This window comes from Phocoena phocoena, chromosome 12, assembly GCF_963924675.1.
Source record: "Phocoena phocoena chromosome 12, mPhoPho1.1, whole genome shotgun sequence".
NCBI classification, from domain to species: Eukaryota; Metazoa; Chordata; class Mammalia; order Artiodactyla; family Phocoenidae; genus Phocoena; species Phocoena phocoena.
In genome coordinates this window covers 64,225,567-64,250,616 of record NC_089230.1, presented here as the reverse complement: position 1 = coordinate 64,250,616, position 25,050 = coordinate 64,225,567, and the positions used below count along the sequence as shown (strand labels likewise).

Below are 25,050 nucleotides of genomic sequence, written 5' to 3'. Positions count from 1 at the left end.
ACTTTTGTCCCTATGAATTTCTCCATGGTCCAAAGTTTTATAATGAGTATGTATTAATTTTGTAATGAGTTGTAAAAGAGTATAATTTTTTTCACAAAAAGTGTAAGACTATCTCAGTACAATGAAAACAGAGAGAAATACATGCAACTGAATGCTTTCCACGAAGAAACATACATAGGAAATTACCAATACGATATGGTGGGGGCAGGTTAGGCGGAAGTACAGTGAAATATAGGAGACTCAGAGTTCTAATAATAACTACATAAATTAGGAGAAAAAGGTGACAGATGAAAGAATAAAACTTCACTTTTGGACTCGGCAGTTTAATGTGACACTGGGAGAACCATGTGGAGGGATCCAGTGGGAAGTTATATATTAATACAAGATCTGAAACTTGGGACCTTTTTGAAATGTTTGGTGGATATTGGGGAAATTTTCAAGCATTCCAGTCTTTAATATTAGGAGTGAATCTTTTGAGTTGCAAAATTGGATGTGATATTGTTATAAGAAACATGTGCCTAATTTTATCCTACTATATCAGGAAACAGATTACAGCATAAGATTTTTAAATTAAAAAATTAAAACTATTTGCCTTACATTTGAATATACTTACATCCTTTGATCTGGGCTCCTAGCATACAGCTCAGGGCTTACATGGCTTCCTAAGAATTCATTGGGAGTCAATGCCATCTCCACTACTAGTTTTGCTAGCTTTTCCAGGGCTTCTAACAAGAAGGGTAGATGCTCTGTCTTCTCAGTTGAGCTGTGCTTTCCCTTTAGGAACCTGTCTACCAGAATTAACACCAGATGCTTGCTTCTCCATTGTTCATGAACACAACTATTACCAAAGATGGGAAAGCTTGGGGAGAATTAAAAATATTTCTTTCTCAAGAAAATAAAAGTCAGCAGCTTCTGACTTACTTAGAAAATATTCAAGTGGTTAACCTGGGAAGTTTTCGCTTAGCTTTCTTTTTCTCTGACAATAATCATGCACATACATATGATTTACGATTTATATAAAGTTAAAATATGCCTTGATTGTGTATAAGTTAGCCAAGACTGTCAAGCTTGTTTAGGAAAAACAGAAGGTGGGTATTAACTTTTTTCAGTGGGTATTTGGATGAAGACTGAAAATAACTGTTTTTCTTTCACTCAGTGCATTGCATTTTATAGGACATAATAACCTGCAGTGGAGTCATGTTTCTTTGCTTGTCACTTCACATACAGAATCCCACCATAACACCACCCAGCAAGCAATGTTATATTTGTAAAGGCAGCAATATGATATTTTTCCTGAGTTTAAAAGGCAACTTAATTTCGCATTTTGTACCTTCAATTTCAATTTAAAAATATGGCTTGAGCGGGAAAAGGTTGAGTATCAGATCTTGATTATTTTTTGTCATGGGGCCAAAGCTTGGAAACCATCTCAAGTTGACCTGTACTTTCGTCTGCAGCCCCAAAGTATAATTGAACGGCTTGCTCAGGATGCTGTGCTACACGCAATAAGGGGGCATAATGAACTGACTTCATAATTTAGCAGGTGTGCACAACTTCTCTGTGAGTATAGTTAATTAATTTATAAATAACTGCTCAAAGTCAGACATTAGGTCATGGTTTTATGTAGATGAATGCTATATACAGGGAAAAGCAACATCCTTTTATAAATTGTTTCATTCTGATGAATGAGACATACTGAATAATTGTTATTGCAGTTTTAGAAAAAATCTGAAAATTAACATTTTTATCAGTCATCTTTCTAAATGCCCTCTATTTTCTTGATTCTTTGTTTATTAAGAATAGCTAGGAAATGATTCTCATTTTATAGTTAAGATATAAATGTACACAAATATTTTTGTAAAAACTTGTTCATATAACTTAAATATATTTAGTTGTTTTAACATCTGATAAATAGTTAAAGCAGGAGTATGTTTTTCAGGGAGAGAGGAATAAATACAATGAAAAATCACATATATTTCCTTACACTTTCATGGAGCAACCATCAGCTGATTTCCATTGCTGTAGTAAAAAGGCCACTTTCTATCCTGTCCATTCACCACCTTGCATTTAGCTCAGAAGTATTTCAAGACAAAACTGGTTGACAATTCACATATTTTAATAGGTCTGCATCCAAACTGGTGCAATGAAAAAGAACCTTGTGCATGGCTTAGGATTCACACTGACAGCACTGTACGATTATGTATCACTGAACAAATTAATTTGCGGTGAATCTGACTAGTGTGAAGCAGGACTTTGCTGTCATTGTGTGAGTTCTCTTGTCCTGGTTCTTTACCAGCCATCTTAACAAGTATAACACTCCTTGTTTTAAGCCTGTTGGTTTATTATAATTTTTACAGCGGACCTATCTTTCCCATTGTTGGCAAATGTACACATTCTCTATTTGAAAATAATTTTACCAAGTTTTCACAGTCAAAAAATAAACTATTGAAAACTTAATGGGCTCCTGGAACAATGAAGCAATCATGCACAGAATAAACATAAGAACAGAGGCGATTATGGAACATAAATGTTGCCCCTAATGTTTCAGTTCTTATGGCAACGAACTCTCCATGTTCTGAGTTGTCAAACATAACTTAGAGTCATGTACACCAGTAGGAACTCTGGTGACTGAAAAATATTGCTAAGGTATTTGGAGTTCTTAACAAACGTTCTAAAACACCTGGTAACTTTTGGGGAGAACCCAGGAACTGAGGGAAAAGTAGGTCTGCTTTCCAGATTAGTTATGATAGCTGACTCAGCTTAACAAGGTGCTAACAGTGTAACCAACCAGAAGAACTGCTCCAGGACACTTGGCTTAAGAATTATATTTTATTTGGTTTGTTTCTTCAAAATCAAATGAAATCTGGCTTTAAGTTTCCACTGAGGAGAGTTAGAAGTCTGATGTCAATTCTGACTGCTCCCTTTTCCCACCCATCCTGTCCAGCGTGCCCCAGAGCCCACCTTGGTCACCCACAATGGCTCATGGGGCTCCCATTCTTCTTCTCCCAGACAGAGCGGCGCCCCCTGCTGGCCCTTCACCACACCGCAGGCGCTGTTCCTCTACAGAAGGTACTAAGCGATCACCTCTTCCAAAGTCCTGTCTTCTGAGTCCGAGTGGGAGTGGGATCCTGGCCTCCACAACCTGCCGGATCCCTCAAATCCAGGTGGAAGTCCTCTCTACAGAAGGCTATGGAATTGATAACTCAAAACAGAAAGCCCTAACTGTCCTTCCGGTGGGCTAGAGGGAAAATGGTCTTTTCGTCAATTTTTGCTGAGACTGTAGCAGCAAAAAAAGACAAAATACCAATTAATTCACCACCAGCTCCTTCCAGTATAAAAGGTGAGTGACTGCTACTGTCACCTTCCCTTTGCTCTTCTCATTTTCCCTGCGGAGCTGGGACTGTTCAGATGAGAATGTTCCCCTTTCCTCCTTGGGCTCTTGTTACAGTGTCCACACTTCTTCTGTATATTTTGATGCTGCTGATTCATTAAGCAACGATGAATTATATACACTGCTTGCCAACTCCTATAAGAAGGTTTAGATAAAAATCTATGCTTCTTTTTCTTAGTACCAATTTTTTTTTTTTTTTTTTTTTTTTTTTTGCCATATGCGGGCCTCTCACTGTTGTGGCCTCTCCCGTTGTGGAGCACAGGCTCCGGACGCGCAGGCTCAGTGGCCATGGCTCAAGGGCCCAGCCGCTCCGCGGCATGTGGGATCCTCCCGGACGGGGGCACGAACCCGCGTCCCCTGCATTGGCAGGCGGACTCCCAAACACTGCGCCACCAGGGAAGCCCTCTTAGTACCATTTTTAAAAGAAAAGTAACTATGCTGAACTTCAAACTGGTATTTTCCTCCTCTTCACTCTCAAGCCCTTGAAACCAGTGTCATATCAAACAGTTCAGTCCTGAGTTCTTACTAATGTTTTCACCACTGCTTTGCCAAACTTCAGGTTACAATATGGGGAAGACAGAGCAATGATAATTGTATAGGTAACCAAAGCTAAAGATTGTGTTAGACAAGTAGCGGCAAAGGTGTGAGTCAGGGCTTTCACTAACTAGGCAGCAGACTTATAATGGAGAAACTGGGTTGGAAAAGGTTTTGTTCATTTTCAACAAAATATAATATTTTTTTAAAATTCCCTTTAATAGAAAAATGAAAGTTTTTCCAATACGTTTGAAGAACAGATTTAATTGTTTCTTATCAAAGGAAAGCTTGTCAGGTTGTTCATCTCAACATGGTTTACCTGCTATTGAGAATCAAAGTTAAGAATTATGTACTCTTAGTTTGCTTATCAAGAACACACATAAAGGGGCTTCCCTGGTGGCTCAGTGGTTGAGAATCTGCCTGCCAATACAGGGGACACGGGTTCGAGCCCTGGTCTGGGAAGATCCCACATGCCGCGGAGCAACTAGGCCCGTGAGCCACAACTACTGAGCCTGCGCGTCTGGAGCCTGTGCTCCGCAGCAAGAGAGGCCACGACAGTGAGAGGCCCGCGCACCGCGATGAAGAGTGGCCACCGCTTGCCACAACTAGAGAAAGCCCTCGCACAGAAACGAAGACCCAACACAGCCAAAAATAAATAAATAAATAAATGGATTTATAAAAAAAGAACACACATTAAAATTTAGGCTTGAACATGTTAGGTGGAAATGAATGAATAGAACATCTTCGCCAAGTGTGTTATTGGGCTGTTATTAGCAGACTCTTTATAAATTCCAAACTTGGTTATAGCAGTAAAACAATTTTTTTGTTTCTTGGTCTAAATCTAATGCTGAATAAATTTTAATTTGAGAAGACACCTATTTTAGTATTAAAGTAACACATTAAAATCCCACAGGATTTAGGCAGGAATTTATGAAATGCTATCTGATTGCTCTCAAATGTTGCCTTAAAGTAAGTAACAGTGGGTTCACCTGAGATCAAGTCCAATTTTTCTCCACATTTACCTTTAAATCTTAATTCAAAACATCTTTGAATTTTCAAGATTTGGTTATCATATCAGATAAAATAAAATATATTCATTTCTTCAACTCAATGACTTGGATTCAGTTTGGTTGGAAAAACATATGACACAATTTTAAAAGTATAACTCCTCTGCCTCTGGTGTAATTAGAAAAGCAGCATTCCAGGTGGTCTGAAAATAGAAAAATGTGGCAAAGAAGACTGTAGCATGACAGTCTTGAATTTAGAAGATTATTAATGATGTATATATAGACTGAGTCACAGAGACTTCAAGTATTGGTAATAAATGATAGCTTCCTAAGAAGGACTGAGTATGAATTGCTAATGTTACTCATTTTCTTTATCCATTATAAAGAAAAGATTGCCTCTCTTCCTCCAGACTAAGGTTTAGTTTTGTCTCTGTGTAATACCCAAGTGAAAAAATTTTCTTTTGACTAAGACACAGTTATGAACTAAACTGATTTATAGCCAGTTCAGAAGCCAAGAGATTAGCGCCAAAATAGTGGTGAGATAATAAAATACTGAACTTGGACAGAATCCAGATTGCTCAAATACGAGTTGGGAAGAAACTGCTGATCAGCTAAGACAGACCACAAAGGCTTGTCTCTGGATCCACTATTAGTAAGAATGATGATTCAGACCCATTTGGGGGTTGCTTTCACTCAAGTTTTCTGTCTGCCTGTTCAAGTGGTATACCCCAAATTGAGAATACACAAATAGTTCCCATGCCTGGTGTCCCCTTATTTCTTAGGAAGGATGTTTTAAGTTCAGTTGTCAATCCACAGCGATGAGGAGCAGAGAATTATTTTAGACAGTTACTAGCTCTAGGCTGGAGAAGGCAGCTTTAGCACTCAGGGTAGGCCTTATTTCCATTTAAGAAAATCCTTGCTTCCTTAAGATTATAAATTTCCATGTTCATTTTCTACTGCTTCACTGGGCATACAAGTAGTCTGACTATGGTTCCCTATGGCTGTTTCTCATAATAAAACAAAATTCAAATATTTCCATATTAAGAGACACAAGGCGGAGTAAATGGATTTTAGAATGCCAACTCTCATCCCATGAGGTCTGACTTCTTTTGACACTTTCTGATGATCAATTACATCCCACCATTGTTGGCTTCATTTGTCAGCCCTACCAACCCAAGCATACAATGTGGCTTTCCCCTTCATTTCCTAGTTCACTGTTGAAACAAAATTGAAATATTGAAAGCTTAGTTATGTAGAAAAGGGAATAAATAGAGAATACATAGTTCAATAATGTGCTTTGCAAAGACTGGTTACCACTGTCACTTTGGGGTTCACTTGGAGGGCACTGTCACATCAATGCCAGCCTGCTCCATGTGGCAGCAACCATCTCCCCCCACTGCCAAGAGGTTCTTCAAGCACAGCACGTGTTCAAAGTCCAGACTTCAAAAGGGAAGCTGAGACAAATTATGGTTTGTTTGAAAAAAAAAAAAAAATCCCTTGATCCCTCAGTGCTTCGATTGCCTCCCCAGAAAATGACATGGAATTAAATAAACACACTCTTCAAAAAGAAAGAAGAGTTTCATGACTAAATAAAGGTCTGGGATGGTATAAGCAGATTCTGTTTAACATCAGGGTCTTGCCACATTCATCACTGAAAATAATGCTAGTAATTATTTTATGTACACTTAAATTCAAAATATATATGCTTAATGTAGCAAGTTTAATTTCAAAAGGTGAAACAAATATACACACAGAAATGCATACAAGTCTTTTAAATAGACATTACCTGCCCGTCAGCAGCTATATCCACAGGCAGACATGTCCAATGACAACTGGCAGCTTGTGTACCCAGTAGCTGGTGTGGCCAAGAGAAAACCATGCCCAGCTGAACTCTGGGGGAAATGCTTAAACTTTTTATACATAGAAGTTAAGATGGCTGCAAGCCGGTCATTCAGTCTAACATTGTCAGCATATATAGACTATGGTGTTGGGTGACCTGAATGTTGGACATGCCTTTGAATCGCTGGTCATAGATGAAGACTTTATTTGGATTAGAGCTGGGAATGGGGGCCGTGGGCTTTCTGGCTTCTGCTGGGAGTTAGACATCCATGGTCTCTGCCATGTCCCTCTAGCCCACTGACTCGAGCACTTGAAATGGTATGTTCCTAGCCCCTAGTAGTATAAATGGATTCCATCTCCCTATGCCTACCTCCTTCCCTCCATCCCAAATACTATGCAAAAGTTGAGGCCTGCTGCAAGGGCTGATGTCATTGTCTGGGCAGAACTTTGTCCCAGCATTCACCCTCTTGTCCCTCTGGAATTCTATTCAGGAAGTGCTGGGATGAGCAAGCAAAGCCAGTTAGTTCTGAGCAAACACGTGATGTGTATGGAGTTCATCCTCATTTTGCCACTTACTGGCTCTGTTACCTAGAGCATCATTTGACCTCTCTGAACTCAAATTTCATCATCTGTAAAACACAGATAGTAATAGTAACTACCTAACAGTGTTTAGCAGATGAAATAATGTCATGCATGGAAGATGCTTGTATCCTGTCTAGCGGAGAGGAAGTTCTCAATAAATTGTAGCTAACATCTTCCAGCAGAATAAAAAGCCCTACCTAGGAGGTTCTCCTCTGTACTCTACTCCCTCACTTGATCTTCTTCAGTCTGATGATCAGGTACATAATGTTTCCATGTTTTGTTCTACAAAATGAGTTGAAAAACAAGGAGCAGAGTCGTCTTCTAACCTCAGGATAGTTATATTGGGGAAATGTTTTTTAAAAAGACTGTTAATGGGCTTCCCTGGTGGTTCAGTGGTTAAGAATCTGCCTGCCAATGCAGGGGACACGGGTTTGAGCCCTGGTCCGGGAAGATCCCACATGCCATGGAGCAACTAGGCCCATGTGCCACAACTACTGAGCCTGAGCTCTACAGCCCACGAGCCACAACTGCTGAGCCCATGTGCCACAACTACTGAAGCCTGCGTGCCCTAGAGCCCGTGCTCTGCAACAACAGAAGCCACCACAATAAGAAGCCCATGCACCACAACGAAGAGTAGCCCCCACTTGCCACAACTAGAGAAAGTCCAGGCGTTATAAGACCCAACGAAGAATGAAGACCCAATGCAGCTACAAATAGATAAATTTATAAAAAAATAAAATACTGTTAATTTTTGTACATTTCTTTCCAAAGATGAAACATGCCTCTTATTCTCTTTCACTAAAAGAAAACATAAGCTAGAATCAGAGCCCGTCTGGCATTTTTTTAAATGCGCAAACATGTGTTTACTATTGTGCAGAACAGCTGTAATTTGACTGCAGTTGACTGATTCTGATTATGTTTGGTTTATGTCCTTCAAGAGCAGTCACAGAGAATTTACTTATTTGCGTTTTATATCATTTTAAAAATTATCTTCACAAAGCCATTTCGTGTGGAAATGTTCTCCTTCCTTTTACCTTCATTATTGTTTAGAAAAGCAATTGTATCATTCAAAGTGGCTGTTGAGTCTATAATCTACCAAATTCACGGGGATGGTATTATAATGTCTTAGAATATATCAAAACTCAGAAGTAAATGAACTGCTTTGAATCATCATCTCATAACTATTTTAGTGCATTTATAAAGATCTACTAATGTTTCTGATGCTATAAATATATAATGTGACAAATATTATTTCAACATTAAAAGAAAATTAAAGAACTTAGTAAATCAGAATGAACCACTAGAGACTGCTAAGAAAAGAATATATGCAAGCATCATTTTAGGACTTCTTTTTTTCCTCTAACATCTTCTCCCTCATTCTTTTCCTCCCTTGGATTTTTTTATTCCTACATCTTTTTTATATTTTTTTTAATCCTTATAAAGCTCAGGAATTAAAATAAATAAATAAAACACAGGTCAGTGCCATTTTAATAGGGATTTGAGAACAACAAAAAGATAAATGTACACAATGTTATTTTAATGACTTTTATGTTTACTTTCTATTAGAGAAATACATTTTTCATAAAGAATGCATTGTGTTGATCAGGCTACTGATGAACTCCTGGTGGGCTTCTGGTGAAGAGAGCAGCAAAGAAAAAAAGAAGAGAGAATTGTGGGGTGTATACCACGACTTCGGGTACAGAGTCAATTACGAGGGGATAAAAGATGATACTTCAATGTTACTCATGAAAGTAAGATTCTTGGATAGCTTTCAAATTAATATGCCAGCCCAGATTTTTCTGGCATAATGAGAACATCTTTTATGTGTCAGAACAGATTCTGATTATAACTAAATAAGTGAAAGCTAGGATATGCTGATAAGGTGACCTTTATCATAAAGTTTAAGAGTAATTGTCTAAAGTACTTTTAGAGAATGCAAAAGATGAATAGGAATAAAGTATGTGAGTCATAGGGCTACCTGACCATATAATTCATGTTTGAATAAAAATTGCAATTTCAAATACAAATAAAAGTCCACTTAAATGAGATGCTTATGTCATCACTTAATGCTTTTTTTCCCCTCTACCAAGAATAATCAAGATTACTCTTTGGGGCTTCCCTGGTGGCACAGTGGTTGAGAGTCCGCCTGCCGATGCAGGGGACGCCGGTTCGTGCCCCGGTCCGGGAAGATCCCACATGCCGCGGAGCGGCTGGGCCCGTGAGCCATGGCCGCTGAGCCTGTGCGTCCGGAGCCTGTGCTCCACAATGGGAGGGGCCACAACAGTGAGAGGCCCGCGTACCACAAAAAAAGAAAAAAAAAACGATGACTCTTTGGCTAAGTCAGACCTTATGCCCACAAATACTTTTGCCCCATAACAGTTTAGAACATTTGGACACACTGTTGTTAAGATGGCTTATAGCTATCTTATAGAAAGCATTCTTTCTTTTATTGCTTATAGCCTTATCTTTATGAAATCACTCTTTAAAAAGTATACTGTTTTATTTCGCAAATTCCATCTAAACATGAAATCAAAATGGATTTATTTGTATATTTTGGTCAGATTTGGGGAACTGCATTCAGTGTTTGGTGCCATATTTAGAGTGGGGTGTTTTCAAAGTAGGCTGTGTCCTGGAGACATTGTACTTGTGCTCCTTTCAAAGCAGTTCTAGGAAGCAGTTCTATTTAAAAATTACATATTGAAAACTCCCTTATCTGCCTATTGTATTTAGTTTTGTGGATGATACAGTGAAGTACTTGGCACTGACCTCATAACTTTTTTTGGAAAAGTGCTTCTACAATTCGTTTTTCACATTTTCATGCTTTTTTCCTCCAACTCTTCCCTCATCATTTCTCTCCACTTCTCCAAATTCTTTCATTCTTTAAAGCCAAATTCCAGTGTCATCTCTCTCGTAAAAACTTCCTTGAACCTACTTCAGTCATATATACATTTTTTAAATTTTTCATGGGAATTTTTCCACAACCATCTTAGAGCACCTATCGCTCTCAAATGAGCCATTTGAGTGGCTAAGATTATAAGTTCTCATTGAAGTGTGATGCCCAGGGACAGGTAATGATCTGGTACATTGCATATGGTAAGTACTCAGTCCATACATGTTCTAGAGATGTTGCCTGAATATAGCGTTTTCCTAATATGTCATAATAAATTAATAACAAAAACTAATTGCATGCATGTATGCATGTATTTATACAACAGTTACAACACTAACAAGTTCATATTGATGACAGGGTCAGCTGGGTAGTTATTTAATTTGGTCACTGAAACTGATCAGTTTACTAATTGTCACTATTTGGTCATTTTATTCATAATAATATGAATAGTTTGCATAATGGTCAAGTTTGCTTAAGAAGGACAAACATGACAATATTAAAATCCAGTGCTGTCAAGTCACTGAACATCAGAAAGATGGTGCCAAACAACCTGTGACAAACTAAATCGTCATCAAGCAGATCTTATTTTTGGTCTTATATTTAGTATATTATGTGGCCCGACCCAAAACTTCCAAAGGTTTCACAGGAATAAAAGTGGAAAAAAGTAAAACAAAAAGCATGCATGTGAAGTACCAGAATTTTTAAAATTCTAGTACTAGTACACAACCATACTTACTGAAAGTTATGGATCTCTAGTCAAGGAAAATCCACTTTAAACTTACATAAAAGTGTGGAAATTTCAACATCAAGTCCAGAAATTACACTGAAATGAGACAATGAGATCCCTTCTTTGGAAACAGTCTCTATTGCTACAGCAATAGTTTAATCATATATAGTCACGAACAGAATTTTATTTCTGTGGACACATTTTCCATTCCTTCCAAGTATTCAAAGACAATACCCAACCATAATGAGAGGATGTTAATGAAAGAACATAATGCAAGAACACAGGCTACTCATTTCTACAGGATTCCACAGTTATCTGAAGTCACAGAGTGGTAGAAATTCTGTAACACGCAGAAGCTGAAATGCCACTGAGAATGTTTCATGTTACCAACAGAAAATAGGAAAATGGAAACCAGCATGCATACTTCCTCTATATCATCTGCACTCAATAAATCCTGAGTTAAATTCTTACTTTATTTTTTCCTTATGACAAATATACTTAAGTAATTGGATGTTTCCATCTTATGGAACTGGGGATTTACTCATATTGAAATTCACAATCATGGCTTTTCTTATGGAAATGTCTATTCCTCAAGTATACCAGGAAAAAATCTAGCTTTTATTACTTCAAACTTTGTAAAGTAAGACCAAATCTTGGTGTCACATAATGTATAGTGCATCGTTTACAAGCATTTCAGATTATAAGGAAAATTTATTTACCACAAATATGATGATGGTTCCTTTGAAAACAAGCACACTTTTAAAACTGAATCATAATGGATCTAAATATTTATAAAGGATATCTTAAGTAATATACTGAGTGCCTACAGGACATATTGCGTATAAGTACATATTGCGTATAAGTACATATTTAGGGAATAATATTTGTATTCTGTGAATGTTTTATCTTCTTACTAATCTTAATTTATCTCCTGACATATAAGCAAATTTAGGCTAAGCCTCTTTTATCCTGGATAGCGCATTTTTCCACACTGTCTCAAAACTCTGTTAACTACTTATACTATTGAAATGAGGAGCTAATAAATAATAAATGGAGAATAACAAGCCTACCTTTTTAATTGTTTTGTAACTTTATATTTTCACATTGCACACTGAATCACAGACACTCAAAATCATATCATAGAATTATTGGGGTGAAAGGGCATTTAAAAGGTCATCTAACCCAATGAGTTATAACTTTATTTTACCAACAGAACTCTTTTTTTCTGAAGAGCTTTGTATATGGAACCCCCAAATTTGAAACAGATGCATAGTGTAGCAGCTCTGGTTTAAGAGAAGTATGCTTGGCCTCATTCCCTGAAGCAGAACTCTGAAGTCCCCCAAAGCACGGTTTGATGACCACTGATCCGGGTGATTTGTGCAATCGGCTCAGGATCTTTTCTAAAACACTTTTTGCCAGATAATCATACTGTCACTTCTGTAATAGTTCCAGGGACAGTATATACTTTTTTTGGAAATGTATCAATCATTATGAAATAAAACTATCCCCTATATTAAACCTCCAAGTAACATTTCTCATTATCTAATTCTTGTTCTCTTTGATTATTTTATATAATAACCCTTCAGACATTTGAAGGCAGTGTAGCCCTATATCAATCTGGGCAGAAATAAACTTGGCTGAAAGTGTTTACATTTCCTAGCTAAAGGAGTGAAGTAGGTTCTGGCCTCTGCTTTGATCTCCTTGGGTTATGCTTTGTCCAGGAGACAGAGTGGCTCTGCCCTTTGGTTGTAGTCATGAGCAAAAAGGAATCATATAATGAAATCTAGATGAAGTCTGGGTTCTGATTAAAGGAGCCCCAGGAAGATATAAAGAGACTAATATTTTCAAGACCTTGGGATCAGGCAGGTATCAAAAACCAGTCTCAAAGCAAGGGGGACTATAATAATAATTAGACAAGACAGATGAAAACAGTTTGGGAAACAGAAAATAGATTGAAAGTTGAAACCTTATGTTGAAGGCAAAGAACATTTTATGGAAGACTTTATCTTATATACAGGGAATGCACTAATTAAATATGATAAATGTTTATGTGTTTCACCTACTCTGAGAGCCATCATTCTAACTATAAAAGTCTAATGGAATCTTTCAGGTCCATATTGTTATCAATAGCTATACCTGTCATCCATTTGTTTGGGGTAGTAACTCTGACATTTGAATTCTCAGCCCAGTATTTTTCAGTTGTTCTTTTCAATCTGCAGTAGTAACATCGCTGCAAGCTGAATACTTCCCATCTATCTCCTTCTGGTCCTCACTTCTCATGGATTTTTCAATCAGTTAGTCGGTTCAAGTTCTGTTCTATTTACTTTCCATTACGCCATCATTGTTTTCTTAGAAAGTGAGGTTGGAGGTTACCCCAGTTCGGAAGATAGATTTTCAATGTTTAAGAATGAGTCAACAGGGGCTTCCCTGATGGCAGTGGTTGAGAGTCCGCCTGCCAATGCAGGGTACACGGGTTCGTGCCCAGGTCCGGGAAGATCCCACATGCCACGGAGCGAGTGGCAGGGCCCGTGAGCCATGGCCGCTGAGCCTGCGTGTCCAGAGCCTGTGCTCCGCGACGGGCGAGGCCACAGCAGTGAGAGGCCCACGTACCGCAAGGAAAAAAAAAAAAAAGAATGAGTAAACAGAAAAAAAGTCAACAACAGGCTGTATAACTCCTAGAATAAAACATAAGGGAAAATTTCTTGACATTGGTCTTGGTAACGATTTCATGGATATGACACCAAAAGCAGAGGCAACAAAAGCAAAAATAGACAGGAGGGACTATATCAAACTAAAATACTTCTGCACAGCAAAGGAAAATATCAACATAATGAAAAGGCAACCAACCTACAGAACAGGAGGAAATATGTGCAAACCATATATACGAAATCAGGTTAATTTCCTAAATGCATAAGGAACTCCTTCAAGTCAATAGCAGAACAAACAACCCAGTCTAAAAAATGGGCAAAAGACTTAGACATTTCTCCAAAATAGCAAAAACGTACTATATGAAAAGAGGTTCAACATTATTAATGATCCGGGGAATACAAATCAAAACCACAATGAGATATCACCTCACACTGGTTAGAATGATTATCATCAAAAAGTCAAAAGACTTAAAGTGTTGCAGAGGATGTGGAGAAAAAGAAGGTCTTTCTACACCATTAGCAGGAATGTAAATTGGTACAGCTACCATGGAAAACAGTACGAAATTTCTTCCAACAATTAAAAACAGAACTATCATGTGATCCAACAATCCCACCTCTGGATATACACCCAAAATAACTGAAGTTAGGATCTCGAAGAGATATCTGCACTCCCATGTTCATTGTGGCACTACTCACAAGAGCCAAGCTATGGAAAAAAAACAAACACTCTTAAGAGAAAATGGGAGCTGAAGAAGAGACAGGAAGGAAAAATGAAGAAGAAAATATAAGTATAGGGCACAAAAACCGGAAAAGCTCAATAAGTGACTTGTCAACTGCATTAGGGATTGTTAAATCAGAACTGGCATGCATAAATTTAAACACATGATGAAGAGAGCTGGGAGGATATCCCAGGATGTGCGAGATGGGGAAAAGCTGGAAAAATCAAAGATGAAGAGGAGAAAGTACAGAGATCAGTCAACATTAGTATAATTGCTATACTTGACAAGAACAGAAATGATAATCAAGCATATTACAGGAGGGTTCTTTCCTGAAATGAAAGGAAATTGAGTGATCAGATATACATGCTTCACTACATATCATCAAATGAAATTAAATGAGATAAGAATTTAGACACCCCAGAGTGAAATATTTTAATCAAGTCGTGCTGAAAAGTACAAAAATCAGATTGACTTTCACTTAAAAATGAAAAAGTTTTGAGATCCAAGAGTTATATAACAAACATTAATTGTCATTCATGTGGGAAAGCAAAGAAAGGCAAAGGTAGTTGTATAAGGGCTGAAAAAAGTAAACTTTAACCATAGAGGTTTCCTGAAACCTTTTAGTTTAGAATTAAAGTGAAGGCATCAGGAGCAGGCAAGTCACAGTACAGGATCAATAACAAGGACTGAAATAATTTAACGTAAAATTGAAGGTAGTTTATTATAAAAACAGATGAAAGCAGAATATCATTTGTAATTACAGTTACTGAATAAATATATGAATATAATGAGAATTAGAGTATACGCTCCCAGATTTGGGCTAAAACATCTGAAATTCAGAAAATCTGTTCTATTCAAAGGGCAACTATATTCTCAGATTTGCTAGGAGAAAATAAGCAGAGTGTTAACATTCTGAGGTTGATATTTTTTAAAAATATAGATGTACGTATGATGTGTTTTAAAACTCTATTAAGGAGGACAATAATTGAATAAAATAACTAAGCATGTATACCTCTCCTAATCACTAAAAAAAGAAAAGAAAAGAAAAAAGGAAAGAAGATTGAGAACAAATGCCATGTAATACACGATTTAAAAAAAAGAGAGAGGGCTTCCCTGGTGGCGCAGTGGTTGAGAGCCCGCCTGCCGATGCAGGGGACGCGGGTTCATGCCCCGGTCCGGCAGGACCCCACATGCCGCAGAGCGGCTGGGCCCATGAGCCACGATTACTGAGCCTGCGCGTCTGGAGCCTGTGCTCCGCAACAGGAGGGGCTGCGACGGTGAGAGGCCCGCGCACCGTGATGAAGAGTGGCCCCCACTTGCCACAACTGGAGAAAGCCCTCACACAGAAACTAGAACCAACACAGCCATAAATAAATTAATTAATTAAAAAAAAAAAGAGAGAGAAAAGCACACTGTGGCATAAAAATCAAAATATATAAATGAAATTCCATAAACTATATCCAAGTTAAAAAAATAGAGCCTCAGATTTGGTTAAAACGGTAAATTGGAAAGAAATATAAACTAGAGGTTTAACAGTAGAAAGATGGTTAATAACAAGCCAAGCAAATATTTGGTTTTAAAATGTTAATATCCAATATTGGCAAAAGTGTTACAAAATGAACACTGTAGTACAATCTTTGTGTATTGGTCAGCTTTTTTCTTGTCTATGCTGGGGCTACATCAAAATGTCAATGGATTACGAAATTCGTATTATATGTGAATTACGGTTCTGTTCTTCTCCACTTGGCTCCTTCATTCTGGGATACAGGATGAAGTAGCAGATACTGTCTGGGACTTATTCACGTTCTAGAAGGAACAAGTAACAAAGGAGCCAGTCAATGACTTGTCAAGCTTTTGCTCAGCACTTAATGTTCACATTTCATTGGCCAAAGCAAGTTACACATCTAAGTCTGAGGTCAATGGGTTGGAAATTATATACTTCCCACTGGAAGGGGCACTGCACATGCAAAAAGAAGAATCAATCAAAATATAACTATCCATTGGTAAGCACCAGAATCATGGTGATACTCAAAATACATACATACACACTTTTAATAATGGAGATCATGGCACACATGGAGCTTGGCTGGCTATACAAAAAAAAACCCACCGTGCCTTCTTTTTTTAATTTAGTTATGCTGGGGGTGAAATATCTTCATTGTGGTACCCAGTGATTTTTTTTTTTAAAGCTTTACTTATACAGCAGAAATAAAAGCAATGAGTTGAGTCAACCAATTCGACAGGTAGTTTGAGTTCATACACATGAAACAACTAGTTAATTAGCTATATCATTCATTTTCAACCAATTGTTTTGGCATTGAAAAGTCAGAGCCTGGGCTTTTTGAAAGTGACATATGCCTTCCTATGTTATGAGTGAACTTTTATCTTCCAAATTAGAAACAAAAACAATAACAAAGAGAAAACACATTTCTTTTGGTCTACTCCATATGGGTAACTGACATTATCACAGCTAGAGTTGAGCACAGCCTAGAATATGTAATTTCTTTTTGTAAAATATTATTTTCATTTTGGGAAAGAGCAGTATTTGGCACTGCATCAATTCTGCTGCTTTTGTTCATCATTTGTTTGAACAAAAGTAATTATGTTTACAACAAATTAAGCACCAGAATTTTTCTTTTGTTTTCTGGTAGTGTATTTTACATTCAACTACCAGTTATATCACTAAATATGTCTGGTTTTCATTATTTTCATGAAAAAAACAATATTTATTTTTAAAAATTTAGGTACAGCATGTCCACAGTTTTTGGGTTTATTCATGAAAACTGATAATTATTATATTGAAAAAGTCTATACAAATGCCTCAAAAACAAATTATTAAATACCCATGACTATTGATTTTGAGGTAAAATTTAAATCAGTAAACCTTTAATGAATACTGAGTAAACTTTAATTTTATATATTAAATGTGACAAAATTATTTCTTTGTCACCATACTTTAGCACCAAATTGAACTTAACATGTTCCAAATAATAGATGCCATTTATAAGAGTCTTATGATCCCTGAAAAATTCAAGTGTTTCTCAGGCATGACCTGTGGCCAAAATATGTGATACGGGATGTGGAGCTTTTAATATTCACATTTTATTGGTCAACGTCTACTGATTCTCCATGGTCACTTTAGTATAGATAGATTAAAAATTCCTAAATTTTATTTTGAGTAACAGGTACAAATTCAAATCTAAAAGTTGAGGGTTAGATCAATCATAATCTTTTTCTTAAACTTTTACCAAGATCACAAAGAAAATTAGACTCATATTTTTTATTATTGTATCCATGGGGGAGGGACTGGTTCCAGGATACCCCAATGCCCAGCAGATACCTAAAGCTATGGATGCTCAAGTCCCTTCTATAAATGACATAGCATTTGCCTATAACCAGTACACATCCTCTCATATACTTTAAATCATCTCTAGATTACTTATAATAGCTAATATAATATAAATGCTGTGTTGTAAATACAATGTAAATATTTGCTGATGCACAGCGAATTCAAGTTTTGCTCTTTGGAAACTTCTGGATTTTTCTTTTTGAATATTTTTTATCCTTAGTTGGTTAAACCCATGGATACAGAGGGCCAACTGTATTTGACTTTAAAAGGCTCAATTTACCACAAAAATTACCAGCGTTTAAAAGAAAAAGGTAATTTTCCCAAGTTCAGTTATTCTACAGGGCATTATAAAAAGGTAATAACCATTATGTATCCATTATGAAACTTCATCACATGACTTATTTACTATGTCTCAGTTTTCTTAAGAGACAGAAGAGTAAAATGATAGCACCTTCCTTTATTTAAAAAGGATTCCTTTATTGATTTGTTTGACTGATGTTGCTTTTGTGAGGTTTGTCATTATTTTTAAGCGCTATGTTCTAGAATCTGATTATGAAGTATAATCTTGGATGTTAGATTAAACTACATAAAATTTTAAATTTAAAAAAGATTCTTGGGGCTTCCCTGGTGGCTCAGTGGCTGAGAATCTGCCTGCCAATGCAGGGGACACGGGTTCGAGCCCTGGTCTGGGAAGATCCCACATGCCGCGGAGCAACTAGGCCCGTGAGCCACAACTACTGAGCCTGTGCGTCTGGAGCCTGTGCTCTGCAACAAGAGAGGCCGCGATAGTGAGAGGCCTGCACACCGTGATGAAGAGCGGTCCCCGCTTGCCGCAACTAGAGAAAGCCCTTGCACAGAAATGAAGACCCAACACAGCCAAAAATAAATTAAAAATATGGGAGTCCATGTATTAAAAAAAAAAAAAAGATTCTTTAAAAAAATTAATTAACTTGATTCTTCAGAGCCATTGAGCAGAAACTACAGAGTTCCCATATACCCTCAGCCCCCGTATACAAACAAGCTTCCCCACTATTAACATCTTACACTACAGCAGTACATTTGTTACAGTCAACCTACACTGACACATCGTTATTGTCCAAAGTTCATAGTTGATATTAGGATTCACTTTTGGTGTTGTATATTCTGAGTTTTAACAAACGTATAATGACATGTATCTAATATTGTAGTGTAATACAGAATACGATATTGTCCTAAATATCCTCTGTTTTCATCCCTCCCTTCTCCCCAGTCCCTGATAACCACTTGTCTTTTTTTGGTCTCCATAGTTTTGTCTTTTCCAGAATGTCATTTTGTTGGAATCACACAGTGTATAACAATTTTAGATTGGCTTCTTTCACTTGTAATATACATTTAAGTTCCTCCAAGCGTTTTCATGGCTTGATAGCTCATTTCACTTAGCACTGAATAATATTACATTATCTGGTGTACCATAGTTTATTTTTCATTCACCTACTTGAAGCACATCTTGGATGCTTCCAGCTATTGGTAATTATGAATAAAGCTGCTGTAAATAATTGTGTGCAGGTTTTTATGTAGACATGTTTTCAACTCCTTTGAGTAAATTCCAAGGAGTGTGATTACTGGATTGTATGTTGAGAATATTTAAATTTGTAAGAAACCACCAAATTGTCTTTGAAAGTGTCTCTGCCATTTTACATTTCCATCAGCAATGAAAGAGAATTCCTGTTGCTCTACAGTCTTGCCAACATTTGGTGTTGTCAGTGTGCTAATTTTGGCCATTCTAATAGGTGGGTATTGGCATCTCGTTGTTTTAATTTGCATTTTTCTGATGACCTATAATATGTAACATTTTCACATGCTTACATGCCATCTATATATCTTCTCTGGTGAGGTATCTGTTAAGATTTTTGGCTCATTTATTAATTGGGTTGTTTGTTTTCTTATTCAGTTTTAAGGTTTTTATATATTTTGGATAACAGTCCTTTATCAGATGTGTCTTTTGCAAATGTTTTCTTCCACTCTGGCCTGCCTTATTTTCTTGACATTCTCTCTCACAGAGCATAAGTCTTTAATCTTCATAAATTTCTTTCTTTCGTGGACCACACTTTTGGTGTTGTATCTAAAATGTCACCACCATACACAACATCATCTAAGTTTTCTCCTACGTTATCTTCTGACATTTAAGTCTATGATCACTTGATTTATTTTGCGAAGTGTACAATGTCTGTTTATAGATTTTATTTTTTTTTGGCATGTAGATGTCTAGTAGTTCCAACACCATTTGCTGAAAAGATTATCTTTACTCCACTGTGTTGTCTTTATAACTTTGTCAAAAATTATTTGACTGTATTTATGTGGGTACATTTCCAGGCTCTATTCTATTTCATTTATATATTTGTGTATTCTTTCACCAATACCATCCTGTCTTGATAACAGTAGCTTTACACTAATCATTAAATTGGGTAGTATCAGTCTTCTGACGTTGTTCTTGTCTTTCAAAATTCTGTTGGCTATTCTGGGTCTTTTGCTTCTCCATATAAACTTTAGAATCAGTTTGTCAATATCCACCATATAACTTGCTGGGCTTTTGATTAGGATTGTTGTAAATCTGTAGGTCAATTTGGAAAAAAATGACATCTTGACAATACTGTCATCCTATCTGTGAACATGAAGTATCACTCCTTTTATTGAGTTTTTCATTTCATTCATCAAAGTTTTATAGCTTTTCCCATATAGATTTTGAATATATTTTGTTAGATTTACACTTAAGTACTGATTTTTGAATGTTGAACCAACCTTGCATACCTGGGATAAATCCTTCTTGGCTGTGTTGTAAAATTCTTTTTATGTTGCTGGATTTCCTTTGCTAATATTTTGGTGAGGATTTTTACATCTATGTTTATGAGATATACTGGTCTATAGTTTCCTTTCTTGAAATGACTTTGGTTTTGGTACAGTCATACCTCATTTTATTGTGCTTTGTTTTACTGTGCTTTCAGATACTGCGTTTATTACAATTTGAAGACTTGCAGCAACCCTGAATCAAGCAAGTCTATTGCCATTTTTCCAGCCACATTTGCTCACTTTGTGTCTTTGTGTCAGTTTGGTAATTCACTCAGTATTTCAAACTTTTTCATTACCACTATATTTGTTATGGTGATCTGTGATCAGTGATCTCTGATGTTACCAATATAACTTGCTGAAGGCTCAGATGATGGTTAGCAGTTTTTAGCAATAAATTATTCTCTAATTAAAATATGTACATTGTTAAGACATAATGCTATTGTACATTTAATAGACTACAGAATAGTGTGAATATAACTTTTATATGCAGTAGGAAACCAAAAAAATTTATATGACTCACTTTACTGTCATATTCACTTTATTGTGGTGGTCTGGAACCAATGAACGACATCTCCAAAGTATGCCTGTATTTGGGTAATTCTGGCCTCATAAAATGAATGAGGTAGTATTCTCTCTGCTTTTATCTTTTTGATTAGTATTATCATGGTATATTTTTCTCCATCTATTTACTTTTAATCTATATATGTCTTTAAAGTAGAACTCTTGTAAACAATCTACAGTTGGGTCATGTTTTTTCATCCACTCTGACAATCTCTGTCTTTTAATAGGTATGTTTAGATAACTGACACTTAAAGTGATTAGTGATATAGCTGGATTACAATCTACCATATTTGTTACTATTGATATTTTCTATATATTGCTCTTGATCTTTGTTCCTATTTTCATCTTCTACTCTTTTTCTTACTTATTTACTTTTAAATGAGCATTAAATATGCTTTCATTTTCTCTCCTTTCTTAGCATATAAATTATACTTCTGTATAACTTTTACTTTTTTCACTGGTTGCCCTAGAGTTTGCATCATACATATACAACTAATCCAAGTCCACTTTCACATAACACTATACTATTTCATGGGTTGTGCTAATACCTTATAGAAACAAAGTAACCTTAATTCCTCTCTGCCATCCTTTGTACCCTTTATTTCACTTATACATAAACATACATATATACTTAGGCATACATACACAAATGTGTATATATGTAAAAATAAGCATACATAATTAAATACATTGTTGCCATTATTATTTTTGAATAGTTAATTATTTCTTGGATCATTTAAGAATAAGAAAAAAAAGAATAAGAAAAGTAAAAACTCTTATTTAATATTCACTCATTTCTTTTCTGATGCTCCTGCTTTTTTATGTAGATCTGATTTTTTGACCTATATCAACTTCCTTCTCTCTAAAGAACTTCTTTTACACTTGTTGAAGGTCAAGTTTAATGGCAAGAAATTATCTTGATGTTTATCTCCGTAAAATCTTTATTCCTCCTTCTGTTTTGAAGACTAATTTCATAGGGTACACAATTCTAGGTTAATAGTTTTTTCTTCTCTCAATACTTTATCTCAGTTTGCTCACCTGCTTACATGATTACTGAGGAAAAATTAGGTGTAACTCTATTTTTGCTCCTGTATAGGTTCCTCTGGGTTACTTCAAGATTTTTTCTTTATGTTTGATTTTCTCAAGTTTGACTATGATATGCGTAGGTGTCATTTTTCTCCATATTTATCTTGCTTGCCGTACTCTGACCTTCCTGGGTCTGTAGTTTGGTGTCATTAATTTGGGAAAATTTTCAGTCATTATTGTTTCAAATATTGCTTCCTTTCTCTCTCTCTTCTGGTATTCCCATTACATGTATGTTACACCTTTTGTAATTATCCTGCATGTCTTGGATATTCTGGGGGTTTTGGTGGGGGTGGGGGGGTCCCAGTCTTTTTTCTCTTTGTTTTTCAATTTAGGAAGTTTCTATTGAGATATCCTCAAGCTAGACATTCTTTATTCAGTAATGCCTCATCTAGCAATGAGCATATCAAAGGTATTCTTCATTTCTGTTACAATGTTTTGGACCTTAAGCATTTCTTTTCATTCTTTCTTAGAATTTACATCTCTGTGCTTCCATTGTCCATCTGTTCTTCATGCTGTCTACTTTATCCATTTGAGCCCTTAGCATATTAAACACAGTTGTTTTAAATTCCTGGTCTGGTAATTCCAACATCTCTGCTATATCAGAGTCTTTCTTTGCTCTGATTTTTCAAACTATTTTATGCCTCTTAGTATTTTTTTCTTGAAAGCCAGGTCTGATGTACTGGGTAAAAAGGAATCTGGCAAGGGCTCCTGTAGATGATTCTGCTCATGGGTTTCTGCTGAGTTATGATTTTCTATATTCTCCTGTATGTCTCTCCAATTCGGGGGTGGGGGGCAATAGTTTGCCCTATGACCTAATTTCTCTGATAGATCTAAGAAGAGTTGTTCATTTTTCAGTCTGTTCAGCTTTTTTTACTTTCTGTTTACTTTCTAGAGTGACAACTTTCAGGCTCTTTACCTGCTGCACTGGAAATAAGAAGTTCATATTTGATTGTTAATGAAGGAAATTTTAAGACCGCCCTTCACGGTTTGGTTTAGAAAGTGATACCTAGATAAGAACCATGTGTAGACAACACAGTAGGAGTTTATTAAAATCACCTCACATCACACTTACTAAGAAATATTTTTAGTTTTGGTTCTACAACTTAGTTAAAATGCTAACAACCAAGGCTCTCTGAATAATTACATTCCTATCCTTAAAAACAAAGCAATAAAACACATGGAAAAATAAGTTTTTTATATTCACTTACTCTATTTTAAGGCATTTGAAGACATGGAAAATGCTTTGAAAAAGTTCTTTTATTCATAAAAGTAAAGTAGTTAAGAACAGCATGCAAAACACATTTGTTATGATGATCTCACATCCTTATATACTGTTGTTTATTTTATCACTTATTTCAGTGGAATTTGTAGAAATTAATTTTTTAAGTTAATTTAAATTAATATTTACATACTTCAGTGAAAGAAATAACAGTACATAACCCAATCAAAAAATGGGCAGAAAACCTAAACAGACATTTCTCCAAAGAAGACGGATGGCCAATAGGCACATGAAAAGATGCTCATCATCACTAATTATTAGAGAAATGCAAATCAAAACTACAATGAGGTACCACCTCATACCACCTCAGAATGGTCATCATTAAAATGTCTACAAATAATAAATGCTGGAGAGGGTGTGGAGAAAAGGGAACCCTCTTACAGTGTTGGTGGGAATGTAAATTGGTGCAGCCACTATGGAAAACAGTACGGAGGTTCCTCAAAAATCTCAAAATAGAATTGCCACATGACCCAGCAATCTCACTCCTGGGCATATATGCAGACAAAACTATAATTTGAAAAGACACATGCACCCTTATGTTCATAGCAACACTATTTACAATAGCCAAGACGTGGAAACCACCTAAATGTCCATTGACAGATGTATGGATAAAGAAGATGTGAGATACACACACACACATACACTCACACACACAATGGAATATTGCTCGACCATTAAAAAGAATGAAATAATGCCATTTGCAGCAACAATGGATGGACCTAGAGATTATCATATTAAGCAAAGTAAGTCAGAAAGAGAAAGACAAATACCACATGGTATCACTTATATGTGGAATCTAAAATATGACACAAATTAACATACCTACAGAACAAAAACAGACCCACAGATATAGAGAACAGACTTGTGGTTGCCAGGGGGAGAGGGAGGGGGAGGAAAGGAGTGGGAGTTTGGAATTAGCAGATGCAAACTATTATATATAGGATGGATAAACAACAAGGTCCTACAGTATAGCACAGAGAACTATATTCAACATCCTGTGATAAACTAGAATGGAAAAGAATATGAAAAAGTATATATATATATGATATATATATGTATAAATGAATCACTTTGCTGTACAACAGAAATTAAACACAACATTGTAAATCAACTATACTCAAAAAATTTTTTTAAATTAAAATCACTTGTCATATACTCTAAATTATTTAAAGACTTTGGTAATGAATAATAATTATTCCTTGATAATGCCAATTATGGTCCTAATTTCTTTGATATTTAGTATCAACGACAATTCACATTTTCACACATTCTGTTGGTAATAGCATTACATTAACAACCAAAATCCCAAAAATTGATACATAATGCTTATTATGTGCTTGCACAAATATTTACTAGAATGTTGCCTTAGATTTTCAAGTAACTACAATATAGGTAATATGACAATTGATGTAATCAAAAACTAAAAATGTTTCACCAAAGAAAATGTTCAAAAACAGAAATGTCCATCATTAAAAAACAGCAATCTGTTTGAAATTATGAGATGTTATGTCATAATATTTTCTTTGAGGTGAACAGATCAGATCTACATTTTCAGTATTCACCTGAGCCATCCTCATGGAAATGCATTCATGACTATACCTCCTCCACCACTCTG

The 25,050-nt window shown here is 36.1% G+C and overlaps 1 pseudogene; it reads left to right on the top strand.

Annotated features, from left to right (window-relative positions):
- Positions 1-3,246: 3,246 nt before the first annotated feature.
- LOC136131887 (pyrroline-5-carboxylate reductase 3-like) overlaps positions 3,247-25,050 on the top strand; it is a 41,494-nt pseudogene continuing 19,690 nt past the window's right edge.